The following is a 24,032-nucleotide window of genomic DNA, read 5'->3' as shown; positions in this document are numbered from 1 at the left end:
CTGTCTCAATGGATAATTATTTCAGTTTTGCTCACGCATTCCTCCTGCTTCTCCCTCTTGAGTGAGCTGACATTGAAATCCAGTATCTCTCTGCCACCAGCAGGACAGCGCTGGCCACGAAGGGCCCACCCAAGTCCCCACATTCCCTGATTTCATCAGGAGTGACCTCTTGGGAACAGGGCCCACTGCTGTTTCGGAGTTTCTGGTTGAAAAAGCACAGCAATATGAAGGACTTGAGTTCCAACAGACCTGAACGGGCTGGCATCCCAGGGCTGCCTCTCTCTATTAGAGAGATGAGTTCACCTCTCCAAGGCTTTAATTTCATAAAACACCTACTGATGATGGTTTCTTTTCTTTTCTTTTTTTTTTACCTTTACCCGTAAATATTTCTGTGTATTTTTTCTAAGAACAAGGACATTCTCTTACGTAATCACAATGATTATCAAAATACGGAAAAATTTTTTGAAATATAACACATTAATTTCAGATGTACAACATAACGATTCAATATATGTATGTATTGTGAAATGACCACTGTCCCTACCTGGTGCTGAGGGATATTTACATGAGCCTGGAGATCATCCCAGTTAAGATCTATCATCACACATAGTTCCAGTTCTTGCTCTTGTGATAAGAACTTTTAAGATCTACTCTCTTAGCAACTTTGTATTGGTCTGTTTTGTTTCTTCTGTGGGTTTTTAAAAATAATTTTATTGAAATATAGTTGATGAGGGTTTCTTATAAGTATCAGAGCTAATTTGCATGTGGCATCTTGCACAGTGCCTGGCGAACAGTGGCCAGGAGCTCATGAGGGCTCTATTTCAGTTTCCACAACTGGTAAATTGTGTGTTGAGGAGGTGCGTCTTCCCTTTCAAGGGCCAAGAGAAGCGTGCATGTGCTTGCTTGTTTCATTAAAGAAAGGGCCTGGAGTTCTGTCTGCACATATCGAGACTGATTTCCCTAGGTCGCGATGGAAGTAAGCTTTATTTTCTGACTCTGTGATTTCTGTGAGCTTGGTTCTGCTCTGGGGCACTCCATCCCAGGGCCTTTTCCTCCCTCACTGTACCTGTACCTCTGTCTGGAGCGACTTGCTTCCCCGGCCTTGCCTGAATCTGCCATCTCCTTCTTCAACCTTCCCTGCCTACCTCCTCAGACCTGACAGATGCTCCCCCATCCTCAGCCATTATCAGGGCTCCCCAAACGGCCCCTCCTCACACAGCTTCCTGTGACATACGGTGACATCACCAGCAGAGTTGAGGCAGGGACATGGGGAAGGAGACTTCCTTCTCAGTCTCTTGACAAAGCAGTCGTGACTTCTAACAACGATGGCCAGCCACCAGCATTTTCTCTCTTGTGCCCCTCAAGCCTTCCTTAGGGGTCCTTCACTTTTTACTTTCAAGGCTTTCTGCTTTTCCAGCCGCACAGGGCCCTGGGTAGCGGCTTCAAAGAACTCGAAGAGAAAAAACAGGCCACAACAGAACAGCCAGGATGCTTTGGAAGGGAAATTTCCTTTTTGGGTTTGCTGTCTGCAAGAATTTCCGATGCAGGCAGACGTTAATTCCTAGCTGCATGCTTCCTGATAAGGAAGCAGCTTCAATAAATGCAGCTATTTATAGATGTCTTTTTTTTTTTTAAGAAAAAAAATATATAACCAGAGGTCAATCGACCTTTTCTTTCACTTCACGTTCCGTGCCGTGCACTCCATGTACATTTAAGGCAGTTCCTCTGACAAATACTCTGACAAAGTGGTTGCGGTCCTGCAGGGAGTTGGGGGCAAGGCTCTCGCTTTCCTTGGAATTCCCAAGTAGACATTTGGAAGTCACTGGCTGTGGGTTGTCCCTGCCTGGTGCTGTGGGATATTTACATGAGCCTGGAGATACCCGGCTCCATTCTGCACCCAGTGTTGAAGTTTTATGACAGATGCAGCGGAAGATCCATTTAAGAAGAAAAGTCGATGGGAAACAGCTCATTCTATGAATAGACTTGAACAACAGGAAATAAGAAATGATATTTCCATTTCTTCCTTGTCCTCTCTCCTGTCTCCCCTTGGATTTTCCCCACCATCAGTACCGCTGTGGTCTTTCTCTTGGCATATTAGGGTTCTGCAGACTGGGGACTCCCCGTCCATCAGTTAAGCAGCCAGCCTCACACGTATCTCTGTAACACTCGCTGGCTGGTGTGATAAAGATTCAACACAATGTTGACTCGAGCTGTGCTTCCCTGGGTTCCTCCCCACGACCTCCCCATCGTCACAAAGCACATTGATTGGGCTGAGTCTCTACAAATGGGAGCAAGTTTCCATCTTCAAATAACAGATAGTTTCTCCCGTTTTGCTTCATGCCTGAGTTCAAAGTAGCTCAGACTCTTGGAGTTTCTGACAGGCCTGACTTTGCCCGTTTCATCTTTATGCATTTCCAGAGGTCAGTGTTAACCAAGGACCTTCGGGCGTTGCCGATTTCACTGTTGCCATCAGAAGATTCTGATTCAGTCGCCTGAACCATCTATGTGTGTTTTGGGGTAGGGTGGCTGTTTTTTCTGGTTTCTTCAGAAGCGAGGTGGGGCAGGATTTGAGAGACTTAAAGGGTCCCTGTCTCTGACCACATGCTGACTGTAAATTCCTAAGAATAATTAGTCACCCCCACCCTGATATTTACTGCCTCCATCTTTGGTAGGTGGACCAAACCCCATTCTTCTGAAATTATTCTCTATTTCTGTTTCCTCTAGATCTTGGTTAGAAATAGCCTCAAATGGGGTGCTAAGATTTCAGTAATAGAAATGCAGACTGCAGATGCAGACCCTAGATAAAGAGCTCTGTGTGTGTGGGGTGGGTGTAGATAGAATGCCTGGGAGGAAAATTCTCATCCGTGCAGGACTGTGCAGGGAACATGTTGTTTCACCAGTTCGGCTAGGGCTGGATTCTCTGTTCTGGGCTGGGGGCTTTCACTAAAGTGGTCCGCTTTAAAGAGGCGGGGGGGAAGGTTTGCAAGGAGAGAGGTAACAATCACTTTTTTTAAAAAAGGTACCTAGGTGAGTGTTGAGAGGTCTGTCTTAAGAAATATTTCAGGGCTATTGGGCATTTATGTAGCTCCACTTTAGAAGTAACAGTGAGTGTTAGGGTTTAATTATCCATTTGTTTTCCAAGAGTGGCTTACCTTTGCGAATCAGTTTCCTTTTTGGTCATTATACCCCACCTTCCAGTTTACAGAAGCTTTGCTTCTCCTAAGCACCATCCTGAAGTCCATTGTGTATTAGGTACCACTCTAGAGAATCTCTGTTGCAATAGGGTATGGGATAAGAAATCATTGTCATCGCTGATTATCGAGCACTTTCTTGATGCTGAACGATCACTAACGCTACATGGTAGATATTCTATCTGGTTTATATCTGAGGCTCCGAGTGGTAAATCACATGCCAGAGGTCATACAGAGAGCAAGTGGGGGGGGGGCACAATTTGAATCCAGATCTAATTCCAAAACCCAGACTTGTATGCACTTCACCACGTTGCTTCTTAAAAGTATTAGGAGCTGTTGAAAGTCATTTCCCTCTAGCTGTTGGTTAGAAGGAGAAAATCCAAGCTAACGTACACTAAATTATCTTTTGAACTTAGAGGAAGGTAAATTTTCAAATTCAATCCTTTTTGGAGACTGATGTCTGCAACTTATTTTCAGGTATCTGTAAATGCTGGTGTATTAGAGACAAAATCAAATGAAGTGAAAAGAGGTGCCTGTTGTCCACGATTTTCCATCTTTTTAAAGAGATAATCTACCTCCCAGATTATTACTAAACGGTAGGAAAGGTGATGTGTTCGAACGATGGTTGTATTCTTGGGTTCACAGATTAAACCATTTCACTGCCTACCGCTTTTTGTTAATCTGACACGCGTCTTCGGAAAAATCGTCGGATGTGTTGCTGCCTTGGTTTACCCACCTGACCTGCGTTCTGGGCAACTCTACTGCAGGGTCATAGAGCAGGGGACGCTCTCGTCTGCGGTCATTCCTCGGAGAGTTGGCCCGGCGTGGTCCGTGGTGGGTGGGGCAGTCTCAGACACCTCGTTCTTCCTCCCAGGGTTGTGGTTTCCTCGCCTGTGAAGCGAAGTGGCCTGCGTGTGTAAAATCCCTGGCTCTTCCCCGCTCAGATATTTTCTTGTTCTCTGATTCCAGCAGAGAAATACAAGGCATAGCAGCCGTGGCGCATTATCTGTAAATGCGAAGGATGGCGATCATTCACTTGATTTCGAGCACTCAGCAGCACATTTGAGTGCAGATCGTGGTCTTTTAATGACGCAGGCAATCATCCCCGACTTTAGCTGTGGTTGTTTTGTGAGGATATGCCCTCCTGCAAGGAAATGCGGCAGTTCAGCGCCCCAGCGCCGCCGTTGGGCGCTTCCCTACGCTGCCCGTGATTGAGATTGGTTAATGCTCTTGTGGGCTGGGAACCCGAGCCAGCTGCTCCGCCTGGCAGGTCTCCTGAAGGCTGCCTCAGCCGCTCGCATCTTCCCCTGGGTCCCAGGACCTCACAGCAGAACCGCAGGCCCGCTCCCCCATTCTCCAAGCCCCCCTTCTGGCCTGAGGATCGTCTGTGAGTTTGGCTGTTTGCCTAGTGCGTTATGCACAGGTGTGTCTTCTGGTAACTCCCTCCTTGACCCCAACTGCATGATTTGTGGGAATCCCCTCGGCAGCCGGGGGCTCATCTGCCTTTCCTGTAACCTGTAAAAAATGACAGTCTGCATTTTGCTCCGTCTGTAGGTGGTGTCCACTGGGTTTCGGGCTTTACCGAGCCAGCTGATCTGCACGGATGGGCCACACTCCCCTCATTCCGCCGGCCCCATCGCACATGCACAGTTAAGACTGCATTAATGAACGATGGGGGGAAAAAAGCCCAGTGGGCGAGGGAATGAAGGCTTTCAGCTCCTAAAGTGAAAGCTTTGATGCTGCGCTTTTAAGTACATTTCCATCCGCGCGGCCAGCAGAGAGAATCCGTGACACTTATACCGTCCCCTGGGCATGAAAGCTCGCACCCAAGGAACGATTTCTAAATAGAGGCCCTGAGCTAGTTACTCGAATCATCCACTTATTGCCAAAAGCTGCGAAAAGCGGGTGTAGGATTAGGGAGAAAAGAATCGCCCAGAGCAGCGGTGATTTGCGAACAAAGCTGATGAGGGGGTTTATTTTACCTCCTTAAGTAGCTCTTGGGTCGCCAATGGCAGGAACTCTTTGTAGGGAAACAAATATAAGCCAGTGATTTGGTGCCAACCCTCTTGGGGAAATGAAATGATTCTTTCTCCTCCGGAGCCTGCATTCAGGAAGCAGCCCCACGGCCAGGCAGGTTCACAAACCTGTTCTTCTGATGTGTTGGAGGGTTTCTCCGTCTCGGGCATATTTTCCTATTAGATGTCCACAGAGCGGGGGAGAAGCTTCTTCCCTTTCTTTTTCACTCTGATTCCTTCCACACCGCCGTTCTCACAGCACTGTACCCTCGCTCTTACCCTTTTCGCTTTTCCTGCGATGTGGCAGTGAAGCCGCTTCACGAAATCCCCACCCTGGACAGACGGTTCGCGTTCCCCTCTTTCGCGTTCCGTCAGGCGTGGCGTGGGCTTCTCGCTGGGCTTACAGTCTGGCCGTGATGCAACTCTTCATCCAGATATTTGGGGTTTTACTTAGAGGCCTTTTAGGAACACAAAAGTAGAAATTCCCTGGGAGAGACAGTCCCCACTTGAGAGTCATGGGTTATAAACGCCCTTTTAAACTCTCCTGTAGTTCTCTGATCATGCTGAGAGGTACTTCAGAGACCCACAGAAATCTATATACAGAGGTAAAATGTGTTTGGGCCTTATGAAAGAAGAAGTTTTGTCTTTTGATTCCTGGGCAAAGAAAAAATTCCACTTCAGATAAATCCAAATGAGTGTGCATGTATGTTTGGGTGTGTGTAGGGTGGGGAATTTGGTTGGGACTGTCTCAGAGCCATTACTCCAGACATCTGCTTCATGGAGCTTCTGTGAGGACTCCTGCCACCCAAAGTGATCCAGGGGACGAAGCTGAAGAAGTACAACTGGGTATCGTAGGGTTGGCATCGTACATGCAGCTATGTAGCCATCTCTCATCTGGTGCTCCTTTGTTTGCCGGAGGAGTATTGAGATTCAGAAAGCGGCTAGCTTCTACGCTTGTATCGTCCAGACAGTGCTACTCTGGGTCCAGGACAGAGGGCTTATCGTTGTCTGTGAACAGGGCCCATGTTATGCTTCAGCAGAGTGTGTGGTCACTCAGCTGCAGTGATACAAGAGTGCCCTGCACTTGAAGATTTCCCACGGCGAACTACGATGGTACCTGAAATTCTCCTCAGGTACATCCCATCTGGATCAGGCATTGTTTCCACCTAGTTCCACTTTTAAAAGTAAATAGTCATGATAGCAGAGGATACCTTGGATAGAGATCATGAATACCTTATGTCCCTGAATGTCTTAATGAAAATTAGTTTATCAAATCGAATCTTTTGAAATAGAAGATCCGTGGTCAGCATGGAAGGTCAAGGGAGGGGGCTGAGTTGGAAATAAACTCCATGATTTTGCTGGGGGCTGGCTTCCCCTTGGAGGAGACAGACCTAAGATTAGATGGAAAATCCAGACCCCTTGATGTAGACAAAACATCGTGAACCTGGACCTGTGAGACCAAGATGAATAATCTGATACTTACTATTCCTGGCTGTGGGTCTCAAGACGTTGCCAGAATCCGTATTGGCCAAACACTGTTGGACCTCTCTAGCTCACTGTCAACATGAGAATGTGTAAGTCATCTGCATTTTCTTGAGAGGAGCGGTGAACTTGGGGCTGTACATCTGAATCCTTAAGCTTTTCAACCATTCTTACCAAAATGTCTCTACCTCGGGGATGACTAATTGTTCGATTGCACAGGTGTAAGGGAGCTGTTAATCCACATCTCAAGCCGAAGTGGCCAGGAACGTCTTGGCTTGTGTGGACACTGAAGGGGCTGCCTGGGGGTGGGTGGCTTGTATGAGGAGTGGGTGTGTGGTCTCGGGAGAAAGATTCCTCAGAGCTCTCCGTGTGGAGCAATAACTTCCATGTATTCGGTGCTTACGATAGGGACTCTTCACACGGATTATATCATTTAATCCTCACAACAGAGCTATGAACTGAGTTTTATTACCCTCACTTTACTGATGGAAGGTCAGGTTTGAAGAGGTTAAGGAACGTGGCCAAAGTCACAGAGCTAGTAGGTGGCCGAGCAGGTCAGACCCTTTCTTCCCAGGCTGCCCCAAAGACCTAGTCCCTAGACCATTTTCTTTAAGAACCTGAAAAATAGTGTTGGATCCCCCTGTGCGATCCAACTGTGGTTAAAACCTCATAAGTTTTAGAAAAACAGAATCATTCACTAAACTAAAATCACAAATCCACTCCACGAAAAAGCATCCACCACAACCCCAAACCTCAGTGTTAATATATTCAGATTTCAGGGGGCTATAGGAGTCTAGCTAGTCCCCTAAATATCTCTCTGCTTCCCGGTAAATAATAGCCCTACTGAGTCCTGGCACACGCATAGTGTAATGAGATCGGACCCTATCGCTCTGCCGTTCAAGTTCAGTCTTAAGTACAGGGTGAAAATCCAGGGCTGCCTTAGTTCCTCATCTGTCTGTGTGTCTCTCTGTCTCATCGCTTGTGACACAGTTTGTGAAGTTCAGTATCACTCCTTCATTTTGTGCTTTAGGTTTCTGCGTCGTTTCCTTTTCACAACTTTTTTTTTTTTTAATGAAGTGATTGGAAATGGAAAATTAAAAACTTAACTGTGGGTCTCACAGTTTTCTGCTAATGCCTCTGTACTAAGAAGCTTCATAAAATATTATATATTATTCTTCACTTCAGCACAGCTGCTCTGGGCTCTCACCCACTTAGTCATTCACAGTATGTCTGAGAGATTAATTTTTATAAGGCTGTGGTTTGGGATATTTTCTCCCTGTCCATGTTTTACTTCAGATCCTCACCGGGGAAGTTGGTGTAGAAAAACCCCACCACCCTTGATAAAAGGTCATTTGGCCATACAAGTGCTTTAGGAACTATAACTGGCTGTTTTATTTTTGTGCACCCTCTTCGTTTGAAATTCTGCAGTCTTTCTACCAGAAGTCTTAAGTGTGTGTGGGCTTGAGGACAAGAATGAGTGCTTTGTGTCGAAGTGCCCGTGTATGATGTAGGTATGTCTTCGGAGATGCCTGTTTTTTCTTCTTTTTCTTCTTCTTTTTTTTTTTTGGAGTCTGCGCCTTTTGGAAGAAGCGGATTAATACACACAATTACCTCAAATTCTGCTTTAAATAATCCTGTGCAAACAGTGCAAGCTCTGTTTCCTCTTCAGATTAGCCCCCTGATACTAATTTAAAATTTTTAAATCAAAGTTATGCACGTATAGAGTTTAAAAAGTTAAATAATTCTGCCAAACTTACAGTTAAAAATAATCAGGGATGCCTATTTCTTGATGAAAGTGACAGGTACGGATCCCCTCTTGGAGAGTTAAAGCTCTGGGTGTGACTTGGAGGATTAAAGCTCAGGAGGGTGGGCGCTGGCTGGCACAAGGGCTCAGGAGAATGAAGGAGAGGGAGGAAGAGGGGGGCCAGGGACCATCTCAGTGGGGTCCCCATCCCCTGGGGGGAGAGAGCCACACTGTTTATCCCAGCATCCCAGTCGGAGCCAGCAAGCCAGGGGTGTTTTCAGGACTCAGCTGCCAAAGTTTCTTGAAACAGCTCTGCTCAAAGGCATATGCTGGGCTCACTTCTGAGGGAAATTTCCTTTTTGGGGAAGTTGAAGCAAAGGAATTTCCTGTGTGGGCAGACAGAGCTTCCTGACTTGAAGGCTTCTTGGAAGGGAAACAGTTTCATAATGAAATGACAAATTAAAGACATACCAGCCGGGTTCACTTCAAAACAGCTATTGAGAGTGCGGGCAAAGCCCTATTATACTCCCTCACAGAACAAAAATAAATCCCATCCTGACAGGTTTCTGAATGCTGGATTATATCCATCCCCCCACACCTTCCCTCGCAGCCCTCTGCGTCCCCCTTCCTCCCACCCCTGCCATTAGAAGCCACCATCTCTATCTTTAACAGCTCTGCGAGCAGCCGGCAGGGAGGCTGGGAGCATCTCTCTCGCTGCCTTTCTTTGTGGCTTCACCCAATCCTGACCTACACGGAGGCCTTATAGGTTCTGTGAGAGCCCCATGCTGCCAAGACCCACAGAAATGACCTCTTTCTTTCCCCCTTTGACACAAAGCAATGATTGAAGATGTTTTCAGCAATGGGGTAAAAAAAAAAGCAGCCATTTCCTCAGACTGGCCTTTAAAATCTTGCAGGCAGTAAATGGAAGTGCTCTTCTGGTCTTGGGAGCCGGGTCTGAAGTCTGGTCTGTCGAAGAAAATGAGGGTCTGCGCTGGGCGGATGACGTCCTCATACCTGAACTTATAATTTTATGTAGTTTAGTCAGCCTGAATTTTTTTAACTTGACATGAAGGTGCCTTATGAATTAAATCCCTTTTTTATGGAGCAGACCGGGAGGAGGAACGATGGAAGTGTTATTTGGGGTCAGTGTTCATTAGGCTTAAGCTAATGAAGTAGAAGAGGCACAGGTTCTGGAATCAGATGTCTCGATTCAAGTGCCAGCTCTAACAGTATAAAAACGAGCAGCGTCGCCTTGGGCGAGTCACTTAACTTCTTGGTCTCGGTTTCCTTATCTCTAAAATGGGTACAGCAACACCTGTTTCACATTGTCGTGAGGAAATTAGATTATGATTTCAAAAACACTTCATACGCTCCTCTAAAGCCTTGGCCAGATAGCACTGTTTCTGTAGTCACTATTGGGATCTTTGGGGATTGAAATACCATAGTAGGTTGAAACAGCAGAACTGTAGAATTTGTAGGTCAGTGTGGCAGATGTTTATTAGAGATTTTATATGTGTGCGGCATGCTTGGGTTCTGCAGGGGAAAATAACAGTGTGAAGTTTAGAGGGGGTCACGTGGTGTGGCAGAAAGAATCTTGGACTTGGGGTCAGGGGGCCAGGGTTCAATCCTGGCTGTGATTCAGTAGCTCTGTAGATCAGGGTGAGCTATTTAACCTTTTTGAGCCTCAGTTGCTCATCTGTAAAATTGGGGGAAGTCCAGCTCTTTGACTTGAATAAGTTCTGTTCAACTCTGACATTGTATAATCAGTTTTAAGAGGTCTCTGCCTTTTGCTTACAGGATTTATTCTGAAGAGTAAGGAAGAAATATCCCCTGTATAACAGCTTGTCTGATGAAGAAACTTGCATCAGAAAGCTAGATACTTTTAATTAGTATATCTGACGTAAACAGAAAAAATTGAGGCTTGCCAGATATGTCGGCAGCAGCAATTTGTTTCGGGGTGTTTCTGAGTGAATGCTGACTTGAAAATTACTAGGGTCATGGGTTGAACGTGGCAGTTTCCTTAAGAGAATTTGTCCCAGGATTTTGGTTTACCTTCTTCCAGCTGCTCCAGGGGAGACTCAGTATGTTTCCAAGTCGTTGTTTATTTAAGCCGTTCCCATCGCGGGTATCCTTGTCCAAATAGGCTTCCAAGATAGAGGTCATGACGCTGACTGGTCCTGCCAGTTAGGTTTTATTATGTGCTGATATGTAATTTTCGGACTGCCACATTATTCTTCGCCTCATCTTCCGTTTGTATGAGTGAAGGACTATTACTAATTTTGCCTCCAAACAGTCTTGTCAGCACCATTTTTGATTTGACGAAACCAAAGAGCTAGAAAAATGAGATACCGTTTAGAAGATCACAGATGCAAAATGGTGACAAGTCTAGCCTTGAGTCAAAACAGCTGATGCTTTGTTTTCTTTTGTTTTTGATGTGGACCATTTTCAAAGTCTTTATTGAATTTGTTACAATATTGCTTCTGTTTTATGTTTTGGTTTTATGGCTGCGAGGCATGTGGGATGTTAGCTCCCCGACCAGGGATTGAACCCGTACCCCCTGCATTGGAAGGCGAAGTCTTAACCACTGGACCGCCAGGGAAGTCCCCAAACAAAACAGCTGATGTTTTTGGGGTGTGCACTGTGTGTTGCTGGTGCTTTAATAAATCGTCTCATTATTGTTTTTCTCCCGAGGAGTCTGAGAGGTAGGTGATACTATCTTCACTTCACACATACAGAAACTAGGGCTTTGAAACATTAAGTAATTGGCTCCAGGACACAGAACTGGTCAGTGGTAGAGTCAGAATTTGAGCGCAGGTCTGTCTGCTCCCAAACCTGTGTTCTTCCGTGCATCTCGTCTGTGTTGTCCATTGTTATGAAATTGACCTCAGTGCGTAGAAGTGGAGTTAAACCTATACCGGGTCCCTGAAAAGAAACAAAACTAACCTCGTAGTCATCATGCTCTTGTAATGGCAGAAAAGCCTGCAGCTTTCCAGTGTGGAAAATCGTATACCTGGGCATAAACTGAGCAAATACAGCCCTGCCCCTTGCCTCTGGAAGAGAGCCTGTTTGGGTTCATCCTGGGGCCAAATTGGCCTAGAACCTCACTGGCCAGCTCTGGCCACACCTTGCAAAATAGGACAGAAGTCTGCTGGCCGTGTTTCAGGTGGGTAAGAACAGTGCCCGGTGCCAGATTGCATCCTTTTCCTTGTGAAATTCCTTGTGAAATATTGTTTGTGGCTATCTGGGCTTGTTCGGAAGAAAATTCAAATCTGGTTCTATTCGAGAAGCATTGATTTGAAGAAACACTATGCTCAGTGCTAGGAATACAAAGATGAGTAAGGTAGGAAATCAGTCTAAGGAAGAAAAAACTTGGATAGTCATTCAACAAAACCAGTAATTACTGAGCTCCTACTGTGCCGGTAAATGGTAATTATAAGAGCTAAATAAATAACCAGAAAGCTTCCATCCAAGGACATGTTTTAAGTCTCTACAGAAAGAACATGTTTTGTCTTGTTTCTGCTTGATTTTATTAAATTTTCTCTGTACAAGTAAGCTTTCAGTGTGTGCCCTATTGTTTAAAGCCCAACGTTGTTTTATCATTTTTTTACTTGTTTGACTATCATGAAAATAGCTCCGGAATTTCTCCTCGTCATTCCCATTCTTAATCTCACTTTTCTTCCCCAAAGAATATAGACTTTCAAAATTATTTTTCAATAAAGGCCACAATATTTTTAAAAATTCATATATATATATATATATATGTGTGTGTGTGTGTGTGTATATTTTTAACATCTTTATTGGTAAAAATTCATTTATATTTAAAACACAGATAACATCCTGGAGAAAATCTGAGAGAAACATACGATTTTGATGGTGTCTAATTATAAAAGACTCAGAGTACATTGGCAAATGTAGCAAAACACTTAAGTAGGTGTCGTATGGAGTTCACAGTAAGGGGAGAAACGGTGTCACTTCTCCTGCAGAGAAATGCAGTCTCTCATATTAATCTTTCGTTGGCCTCTAGCTGCCAGTGGGCTCTTTCAAAAAAAAATTCCTTTTCTTCATTACACTATATTCCGCATTTGGGCTTAAGGTGGAAGAAAAGAAAGTACTGTTGAAATGCTGTGACCGAATCTCCGCTACGCTGCTTTGCTCCTCTGGTGAGGAAGTTGGGGGGTGTGGAATAGACTGATTGATTGATTATTTATTTTGTTGATTATTTATTTGGTTTGGACACGAGAAGCAGGGAGGCGGGGCAGGTTTAGCGTGAGAGCTGGTGTGCACTCTCCTGCATCCCAGTCCCTTGGATGGGATGATTCCTCAGATGCTTTCCTTACCTGGCAGCATCGCAAGGGGCGGATCCACTAGGAGGAAGACCGTATTAACAGAGGAGTTGTAGGACCTGAAGAGGTGCTACAGGGAGTGAGATGACTGACAGGTGGATGAAATTCCATATCCTTTCCGTTCAAATTAAAACGAAAAGAAAGTTGCTACTTAATAAGTTCCAGTTCTAGCCTCTGTTTAATATTCCCTGCCCTTCATTCAGATCAGCAAAATGTCAGTGAGCAGCTGTGGGGAGAAAGAACTGAATCCACTGGGCTTGGGCTCCCCAGCTGGACCGCCAGGCCTTGCATGTTGGGAGTTGACAGTGTCTAACCACGTGCTTAACAGGTTCACCGACCATCAAGTCCCCAGGGGACCGAGGCAGTGGCCCGGGTTCAGCTCTAGTTGTGCAGAGCAAGGAAGCTTCACCTCCTTTGTTCAGCTCACGCTGTGGGAGCTGGAGTTGCCTCTGCCCATCATAAATGCAGCCAGAGAACTTCATGTCTGCATGTGGTCCAGGCCCAGCTTGAAGCCTGAGCTTCTGAACATGAGCCTGGCAGTCCCAGCCTCCCTTTCCCTTCTGTAACTCCCGGGAATCCTAACAGGGAGGTCATATCTGTCCACTGTCAGCCTGATGCGCCACAGCCCCTGCTCCCTCTGCCTGCCCGCCAGTAACCTTAAGATTTAGGGGAAATTAAAATAGACCTTCTTCTGGAAAGGTACCGAGGTCTCGGGCACAAATGTAGCTTTTTTTTTTTCGCTTTTTTCTACACTAGAGAAAGAAAGCCTTTCTGACTTCTGTGAATAAAGAATAAGCAATGGCTCTGTTCCACCCTCTTGGTTGGTCCAGAGCACTTGCACAAGACTCAGAGCGATCCTGACAAGGCTTTAACTGATGACAGACATCAAGTCTATTTGTCTTTGCATTAGACACTGATTGTGACAGCATTGCCATCGACCTGCACCATCTAGGAAAGAGCTCCAGTTTCTGAAAAGGTAGGGATTGACTCTTAGTAGTGCTTTAACAGTTCACAGCTCACAGGAATGAGTAGACACTGTGTCAACAGTGCATTGCTGATGATCACTAAGTGTTAGGTGGGAATTCCAGTGGTGTCCTCCCCCCACATTTTACTTTTGGTTCCTTGTCAAGTAATGTAATAACTGAGTCCATAACTCCAACCTAGGGAGCAGTTGCTATGTGCGAACTTTGTTGTGTTAAAGTCTTGAGACACCCTTGCCTTACTTCTTGTCTCTGAGTATTTATACTTCTAATGACATTTAAAAGTCAATCTCCAAAACTTTAGAGCTAAATCCTAGCAGAGATGAACTTTAAACTGGGGGACGTTGGGGGTAGAATAATCCTTCTGGGAGTCAGAATGAGGCACTTGTGTGTCTGGACTGTGGCAGGTTTGTTTGTTACCAGAGCGATCTCCATGGTAACAGGTCAACATGGCGTCAGTGACAGCTCTACACTCAGAGCTTAAAGTTCCCATGAGAAAGTGGATCCTCACAGCAAATAGAGGGGAAGAAATCAAGAAATATGGATTACGATCCCCTTCCTTACAGAGTTCTGATCATGCAGTCTCAATTCAAATAACCAATGACATGTCCTGTTTAACCACTTGGGTTCCTCTAAGTAAACCAAGACTCTTCACAGAATGCATGGTGTTCTCCTGAATTTCAGCTAAACGTACACAGGGTTTAAACAGGCTTTCACAGCAAAGGACTGTGTTGCAGTGGAATGAGAGTATGACCTAGAGTCAGGAAGCCTGGCCTCCGGACCCAGCTCTGACTTTACCTGCAGGTCCTTACTTTCTAGCTTCTTGAGTTCCCACCAGTTCTAATAGTCAATCATCCAACTATACTGAAAGCCCCTAGTATGATACATTGGCAGTCAAAAAAGATAGCTGATTAATGTAATACGGTGTGCCATCCCATCACCATCAGAGCTGCGATGATGCTGGGATGATATGCATGGAAACTCTCAAACACTGAAAGGTGGAAGGTGGGATTCATCTCTATGAAACATTCATCTCTGAAACGAACAACCAAAATCTGGAGGCTGGGCAGCCAACAGAAGAGTTTGTTTTTCTGGAGCCTTGGTTACTAAAGGTTATTAGTTTGAAGAAAGAATCGGCAATCAGTCACTTCTCTTAAACCACAAGAGAACGCTTATGAATTTGGAAGAACAATTATGTAATTTAATAATTCCTTCCCTGGGGAATCTTATGACTCAGTGATCAAAGGTGTCAGAGCAGTGAAGGGAGTTCTCTGTGATCAGGTCTGTGCCCATCGCTGGGCTTGGGCCTACTCTGAAGTGAGATCCTTTGTGGCCAAGACCACAGAGCAGTTGGGTGATGGGTGATTTGGGGGGATGGTTTCTGTCATACACATTTAAAGGGGACCAATTTTTCCCCCAAAGGGAAATTTCTAAGAAATGTATTCCTAGGGCTATGGGGGAATTAAACCCACTGTGAGTCAAGGAAGCAAGTGCCTATTTCCTTTATAAGGCAACTAATGAACTTGATATTAACCACAGCAAGCCGGCAGCTCCCTTCTACCACCAAGTCAGAATAGTTCTCTACCACACTTTGCAAGGTTAAAAAGAACAACTAATAATGGTAGTGCTCGGTTTAACCTTGTCTTGTGATTCTCTCTGGTCTATCTTTAACCAACAGAAGTCTAAAATTTTTATTTTAGATTCATAATATTGGAAGAGCTGTAGATTGTCCACATTGTAATGCTACTTCCAAGATCGGTTTTAGGCCATGCCATGGTCAGGATTTAAGTATAAAAAATCTTGATCTTACCGTTTTCCTTGTCACTTCTTTGTCTTAAGTTTACTTCGTTGACATAAAAACAATTTTTATTTAGTTCAGCAAGAGCTAAAACAGCCATATATATATATGTGTATATGTGTATATGTGTGTGTGTATATGTATATGCATACATGTATATATGTCCATATATATGTATATTAGTAAAGATCTTTTTGCCTGAGAATCAACTGTGCTGAGTCTGATCTGTTGAAAATGGAAAAAAAATTTTTTTTACACATATATACATTCTTTTTTTTAATATTCTTTTCCATTATGGTTTATCCCAGGAGATTGGATATCATTCCTTGCACCGTACAGTAGGACCTTGTTGTTTATCCATCTAAACATAATAGTTTGCATTTACCAACCCCAAATTCCCAGTCCATCCCTCTCCATCCACCCCACCTTGGCAACCACAGGTCTGTTCTCTATGTCCATGAGTCTGTTTCTGTTTCATAGGTAGGTTCATTTGTGCCATGTTTTAGATCCACGTAAGAGTGATATCGTATGGTATTTGTCTTTCTCTTTCCGACCTAACTTCAGTCAGTAGGATAATCTCTAGTTGCATCCATGTTGCTGCAAATGGCATTATTTTGTTCTTTTTTATGGCTGAGTAGTATTCGAAAATGGAAAAATTCTTGAAGTGTTATCAGAATGAACAGGACGGAGAGTTAGAATTTTAGAGCGTGGTTTCTTTATCATACAATTCCTATTCTAGAACATTAGCCGTCCCTGTTCCAATGTAAATCTGCATTATTTTATTGATACGTTAGTTCATATTTTTGATTCTGCTTAGAGATAATTGAGAGTCATGATCCCTTTTGAAGGAGACTTTCTACATGGATTCATCCCGCTAAGCCTGTACTCAAAGCACCTTTCCATAAGCTCTGGCTACTACGGCTTTCAGAAGAAAAGGTTCTAATAGAAAAAGAATGGCAGTTGAGGAGAACAGAGCATGTATTTATAAGGAGAGCATACTTCATTCCCTCAAAAGAACAAATAAACAAACCCCAGAATCTCAAGCCCAGGTGTGGGAAGGAAATCCCGTCAGGTAAGGTTTCTCTGGAGCACCCTCCCCCGTGGCTACGGTGCACACACCCCTGTTTCTGGGGCTGCAGTAGGTTGTATTTGACCTGAAAGTTGGGAAAGGGAGTGGCCTGCTGCTGTGTTGACGTGTGTGCTCCTCCGTCTTCTGGTGCTGCCACCGAGAGCGAGAGAGAAAGAGAAGAAAGCGGGGAGGCACGGCTGCCGTCACGGGAAGGAGGGCAGGTCTGGAGCCCTGACAGCAGAGGGGAAGGGCTTTGGGAGCTGGACCCAAAATGGCCGACGGGAGAAGAATGGGAAGGAAAAGGAGAGGTGTTCTGGTTGGTTGTTTTGGTTTTGCTCTTAATGAAAGAGGGAGAGTTAAATGAGGAAGCAGGGTGAGTTGGAAAGTTCTGGGCAGGTTCGTGTCCAGGGTTGAGTGATGTTCTTCCTAGTCGGCAAACTACCTTGTTTTGTCTGGGCCTGAAGTAGAGCCCACCACCTGGGAAACTGCATGGAGATCTTGCGTTTTAACCACCCGAGAGAGTTTACAATCAGAACACGGGGGCTCGTGCAGATGGAACTCAGAAAGTCAGGGGCTGGATTTGGGTGAAGAGGTTATGGAAGCTGTATCATCAGAGTGTCCTGCACACCTGTCCTAGCACTTCAGAGATAGGAAATCACAGGGTCAATCTGCATCTTAGGATGGGCGTCCCAGAACTTTATTGGTACTTGGAGCAGGTCCCGTCCCCACCCCATGACAAATGAACGAATGTAAATAAATGGTGTTCAGATGTCCGTTTATCTCACAAAAGCCCATATAACTCTAACCTATCTGAAATATAATACCGGTAAGACCTGTTTCGACTCACCACCTTTTCAAGCATAATTTATCTGACATGCCCAGTACACTGAAGAGCACACCATAACCACCACCCTGTCCCTCGAAGGAACTTGGGGGGGAAAACGAACAACTGGTAACGTGTTAAGTGGCCTCTGATGGAGGGAAGGCGCTGCTTTAGACAACCCCTGGGAATTCTAGATTATGCATTAGAGGACAGAGGCCCCACGGGGCAGGCTAGGGACTTGGTACTCCCTCTTCCTACGTGTAGGTCTCTACCGAGTGTCTCTGATTAGCAACTCCATGTATAAAGACATGATCTCTGCAGATTTGGGCATGGTTAGGTGCCTTCACTGTGTGCTGTGTCCCTAATTCTCTACCCGTGTATGGTCGTGTCACCTTGCACCTGAGGGTCATTTGTTTCCTCGAGTCAAAACTGTGGTTTTAGAGCTCAGCTGTTACTGATTGACAGTCAAGGAAGATGCTGGGATCTGGAAGGGTAAGGCCGATGTTCCCGGTACTATGAACCTTGGAAGGTAGTGACAGAAACGATGGCAGAGGCAGGGAGACTGACAGTGTGCGACGGTCTCCCTCACGCCAGTTCTAATCCCCCCGCAAAGTGATTATAGAAGAAAGCTTAGCCATTCACAGCAAACGTTTACCAGACTTTTTTTGCGGCAGGCCCCATGGTGAGGGCTGAGGTTATCCTGTGAATAAAATATAGACACTCCTCTCTTTATGACTTGTTAAAGTGTCTTTCCGAAAGTTTGTGTTCACAAATATTAACTGAGCACCTCACGTGCCAGGCAGATGTTAGGCACTGCAGAAACCGTGATGAACAAGAGCAGATGGATTTCCCTGTTAATTCGTGGAATTTACAACCCAAGAGGGGAGACACCCAGGCACCAGAAGCGAACGGAAGACACCCTCACCGCCCTAGTTATGAGTCCTCATCAGGTCGCTCCCTGTGTTGATTCTGTCTACGTTTATAAACATTCCTGCTGTGGCACCTGATAAACCACCACGCAAGCATCACATTCGAGAAATGGTCAGTGAGCCGCTAGTGTAGCAACAGGAGTTCCCTGCCCCAAGCGTCGTGGTCGCACCGTGTCCACGTCGACGTACCGTCGACTGCTTGACTGTACTGATCTGTTTCTGTTTCTTGTAGTTCTTCAGGTCTGTCCAAGCTACTGTGATCTGTTTTCGACCGAAGTTTTCTGGAGTGTGGGGAACTGTTTAATCCACTTTCTGCCCCACCTGCTGCAGCGCAGGGCACCAAGCCTGCTAACTGTGTTTGATGGTGATGCTGAAGGGGATAACTATCACCAGTACTGGGTGTGCAAACCAATTGACCAGTGATGGAGTTGTCAGAGCTCAGCCTGGGAGCTCAGAGTGGTGTGAGAGAAGGAGCTTAGGATCTGGCCCAGGGAGTTCTGGGGTGATGGAAATTGATTTCTTATTTCAAAGTGAATCTCCAGTGAGGTGGAGACGGGCATGCCAGGACTAAGCCCTTGCATCATAGTGGCATTAAAAAGTCCCAGTTGGTGGGGTCCTGACTTCTACGTTTGATTGAGCATTAAAAAGTTTTTAACCGATTAAGCCCATTTTTATAAAATATTTTTATTTAGGTATAGTTGACATACAGTAAGTTTCAGGTTTACAACATAGTGATTCATGATTTTTTAAGGTTATAGTTATTAGAAAATACTGGCTATGTTCCCTGTTCTGTACAATATATCCTTGTAGCTTATTTATTTTATACATAGTAGTTTGTACCTCTTAATCCCCGACCCCTATCTTGCCCCTCCTCCTTCCGTCTCCCCACTGGTAACCATTAATTTGTTCTCTAGATCTGTGAGTCTATTTCTTTTTTGTTACATTCACTAGTTTTGCTTTTTAGATTCCACATGTAAGTGTTATCATGCAGTATTTGTCTTTGTCTGACTTATTTCACTTAGCATAATACCATCCAAGTCCATCTATGTCATTGTGAAGAGCAAAATTTCATTCTTTTTTATGGTTGAGTAGTATTCCATTGTGTGTGTGTGTGTGTGTGTGTGTGTGTGTGTGTATCACATCTTCTTAATCCATTCATGTGTTGATGGACACTTAGGTTACTTCCATACCTTGGCAATTGTAAATAATGCTGCTGGGAACATTGGAGTGCATGTATCTTTTCATATTAGTGTTTTCATTTTTATTTTTTAATATATACCCAGGAGCAGAATTCCTGGATCATACGGTAATTCTACTTTTAGTTTTTTTTAGAAACCTCCATACTGTTTTCCACAGTGGCTGCACCAATTTACATTCCCACCAAGAGTGCACAAGGGAAAAAAAAAAACAGTGTACAAGGGTTCCCTTTTTTCCACATCCTCACCAACATTTGTTATTCGTGTTCTTTTTGATGATAGCCATTCTGACAGGTGTGAGGTGATGTCTCATCATGGTTTTAATTTGTGTTTCTCTGATGATTAACGATGTTGAGCATCTTTTTATGCGATTGAGCACTAAGATTAAATAAGTCACCAAAAAATAAATAAATACACACACACACACACGAAATAATAAAATACCAATTTGTATTTTTTTTAACTGGCAGGGTTTTTTTTTTTAATGTTAATTCTCAATTTAGATGGAGTTGTGGGGAGACAGAGGTGTTTATTTATACCTGACACAGCTGGTTACCCCAGACTTCCAGCAACTCACACAAGAGGCCTCCATATACAAGTGAAACGAACAAACAAAAAACAACAGCAGTGGCATGAGAACAAAAATATAATACAGGGAGCATAACCTTTGTAAGAGACACTTGGACCACATGGATAAAGAACCTTTAAACAGATTTATACCCGTTGGCTCAGTAATTCTTTTCTAAAAACCCATCACTAGGAAACGAACTCAGATGCCGACAGAGATTCGTACGTGTGGACGAGTAGAGCAGCAGTCGCCAACAACAAGGAATCACTTCAGTAAATTAGGGCAGGCCCCCAGGCTGGAATATTATACAGCAGTTAAAAATCAGGTGTTTGAAAAGGCAGGATACAGATCTCTCTCCCGAAAATAATCCCCCTCCCTTTTTTAATCTATAAAAATAGACCAGCAGGAAACGCAGGGAAATAGTTAACTGTGGTTACTCAAGGTGAGAGGATTGCGGGAAGAATTTTTCTCTCCTTCTTTACTATAATTTTTTGTAGCATTGTCTAGCATTATTGTCCACGGAGGCCTATGAAAGAGCGGTCACTTCTGTCTCCAGCTGGCCGCTTTGCCCCTAGATTAATTGTGTTAAAATGCACATCTGGGCTTGTGTTCTCAGCATCCCTTTCAGGAGCTTCCCGCTACACGTGGCATGGATGCAGCAGCCCGCAAGGCCCTGCGGGCTCTGGGTCCCACTCGCCTCTTGGCTCTCTCCCCAGCCATACTGGGCTTTTTCCCGTTTCCTGTACAGATCCCATTCTCCCTCCTCTTCATGCTGGTTGCCACTCTCTTCTCTACGCTGAGCCCTTCCCCTGCACCACCACCTACCTCTAACTTAGCAAGACAAATTCAGTATCATTCTAGTAGGTCTTTAGGCCTCAGCTTAGGTCACTTACTCAGGGTGGGCTTCCCTGAGGACTTGCCAACACCCTGACTGTGCTTCCAACATGCTCTCAGCTTCCCTGCTTAGAACATGGGTGCCCAGTCTATCCTCCCCCCGAACCAGAGGGTCCATGAGGGCTGGGACTGTGCCGCCCGGGTCACCCCTTCTTTCCCCAGAATGCAGCAAGGGCTCAGCCGCCCGTAGATGCTTCTTAAGTATCAGTGAGTGTCTAGGTCTCCTCTGGTCGGCCTGGAGCTTCTGTTCTCAGGTAGAGGCGTAGGCTTTGGAGCCCTGCAGACTGAATGTCACAGGGTCGCATTTTCCTCATCCCTGGGAGGATGATCTCAGTGCCTGTTGGACGCAAGGGTGGTGAGCTTCTGGGAGTCATCGTGTGGTGTGTGGCAGGTGCTCAGTAAATGAAACTGTCATCCTAGGCAGCAGGCCTGGTGCACGCCTGGTTTTGATATGACCTTGTCTATTGTAAGTCATTTGAGGAGAGGTTTCCCCCGGAGAAACCTTTCTTTCCCCCAGAAAATGAGGTCTGGTCAGTGTTCTTCCTGAACCCTAGGGCCGTGTTAGATTTCTGGTGCAGCACAGTGCCCCGTATGTATTTGGGCTGAATTGACGGAACCAGACTGAAGTTCTGAGCGACACCTACGTGTCCACCTTTCACCCTCTCATGGAGGCAAATCACTCTGCCCTCAGCCTGCAGCTGCTTGACGCCTGCCTGGAAGAAGAGAAAGAGAGAGCTCCCTTCAGGGGCCCAAGAGCTCTTATTGTCTCCTTTCTGAAAATCACTCTTCTTTCAAACACCTTTCAACCAGCCGCGTTGTGTCCACTGGGTTTGAATTGCACGGTATAAAAGCCAAGTTCTTTCTCTGAGGTTGGAGCCCTACTTGTGGGTCATTTCAGGTAAAAGGTCTTAGAGGCTCGGACACATCGTTCTTTTATAAAACTGATCGTTCAAGCCATACAGCCCTAGGGCTGCGGCTTATTGTAGCTTCTTGAACGTCGCCAAACTGTCAGACTGGGGCTGGTAGTTATTTTATCTCCAAAAAACCAGAACCAGATTTACATCGGAAGTAGATATTAGTGTGGTTTTGGTCCTTCCTGTAGCTGGGCCCCAAATAGTTCAGAACTAGATCCAGTACTTTGCTGTGTGTTTTCACAGATTTAGGCTTCAAGCAAACCTGGAAACAGGCCTGTCGACTCCCCTCCGTGTATCTGCACACACGCGTCACTGCGTTGGTCCGTGCGTGCCTTCCTGAATAGGTCCTTCTTCAAAATTCAACTTTTTATCACTTGGGAACTGACTTGCTGTTTCTCAGCTTGTACTTTTTCTGGTTCTTGGAGGATCACTGCAACAGAAAAGCTAGCACACAAACCCTTCCCCAGAACTCGGGGCCAAATCTGCTGAGTTCCCATCTTAAAACCTTAAAATTCCTTTGACTTTTCCCGTGATGTGCTCGTTTCTGATCTAAAACTGTACTTGAAAGCTAGTCTTGTTAATCATTCACATTAAGAAAGGAACAGATTTCTCAAAAAAGAAATCAGGTGCTAAAAACAGCTCCCACAAGAAGGCCCACTTTCTTTTCTACCTAGGGAACCAAGACAGAAACATTTCCAGGATGGAAATGGCATAGTTCAAGTGATGCAACCACTTGTCTCTCTGCTATTTTTCCCTTTTCTGCCAAAAGGAAGAGAGATAATATCTTGTTGAAGAATTTCCCCAGAGTTGGTAAAATAATCATTGAGGTAACCTTGGGTGCCTGCTAGCATGATACCCCGAAAACCTGGAGATTCAGCATGGTTCGTAGCTCAGATTTCCCAGAGAGCCAGGTTTTTACTCAAAACCTGGTTGCATAGCAGTTCTCACGGTTCCAGTTCAGTACCTGATGAGACTCCTTCATGGAGGTAAAACGTGTAAGGAGAATTGCAGAGAGAGTGACCAGTTAACCTCCTCTGTGTTTGCCTCGTGTGCTGGATAATTAAATGAGTGGATAAAGCCTGTACGAAATAGTCTTATGCAGTATCGAACAAATGGCATGCATTTTTCAGAGGTTTTGCCCGTAATATTTTTTTCTGTGTCTGTAACATACAAATGTTCTACCTTCAGCCTTCTCTGCCCGTACTTACATAGATGCCCCCCAAACGAGAGGGTTCATGAGGAATCACTCCTCTTGTCTCTTTCTGGCACAGAGAAGGCTTTCAATAAATGTGCCCCCCCCAAAATAAATAAATAAATAAAAATACGTGCCGGATGAATGAACCAGTGGGTGAGTCATCATTTATCACACAGTTGATTAATGGAGGTGTACTTGTTATCTCCTACAATTTAGTAAATGTAGAGTTTTTTTTTTTAAGTTGGGATTTTCTCTGTCACCAGGTTGCCAGCTTTTGAGAAGAACAAACATCTGGGTTTATGTTGGAGGTAGTTTTTAGATGTAGTAGCCTCTGTCCTTTTTTTCACTACACGGGGACGAGAGTATATATTCAGCCAAACTCCTTCTGTGATAGAACACTGTTAGAAGTATTCTAACCTGCAAATAACAACAACAACAAAAATTACGTGTAACCTAATCAGAAAATTTTTTATTGGAAAGATATTAGGTAAGTCATTGGCATGACTGAAAAAAAAAAAAGTGGCAGAAACCAAGGTAGGCTCATTCGCCAGGAGCTCAGACAAGATCATGCCCCGGGGACAGTCCTCTTAGAATGCCACCGCACGTGGCTGCCAGTGGACACGTGAATGTATGAGACTGATGGGACTGCTATGAGAATACTCTCTTGCCATCCTGGGGAATTGGTCACTCCCTTCAGATTCAAACACCGGGGCAAGTGCCTCTGATTGTCCCAGGCTATGTTCCAGAGAACAGGTAAGAAAGCCCTGCCAATCTTGGGATTCCCCGAAACAGAAGGAGTTTGTGGACGCTGAACAGATGAAAGTATAGACGTCTAGTGTGAGATTGTAAATGAGTGCGCAGCAAAGTCAATCTGTTAGACACATAAATATA

General features: G+C 44.9%; 1 protein-coding gene across 7 annotated transcripts in view; it reads left to right on the top strand.

Moving 5' to 3' along the window:
• The window catches only part of ETV6 (ETS variant transcription factor 6), a 240,456-nt gene that overhangs the window by 104,169 nt on the left and 112,255 nt on the right, over positions 1–24,032 (top strand). The window contains exon 2 of one of the 7 annotated variants that reach the window (XM_027129590.1): positions 13,686–13,751. The exons of the other annotated variants lie outside the window; for them this stretch is intronic. The gene's annotated coding sequence lies outside the window, so the exon portion shown is untranslated. The remainder of the gene's footprint in view (positions 1–13,685; positions 13,752–24,032) is intronic. 7 annotated transcript variants of the gene reach the window in all.

This window comes from Aethalodelphis obliquidens, unplaced genomic scaffold, assembly GCF_003676395.1.
Source record: "Aethalodelphis obliquidens isolate GAN/ISIS:26980383/991018 unplaced genomic scaffold, ASM367639v1 scaffold36, whole genome shotgun sequence".
NCBI classification, from domain to species: domain Eukaryota; kingdom Metazoa; phylum Chordata; class Mammalia; order Artiodactyla; family Delphinidae; genus Aethalodelphis; species Aethalodelphis obliquidens.
Note: the sequence above shows the minus strand (reverse complement) of the source record. Positions and strands in the feature narration are given on the sequence as shown.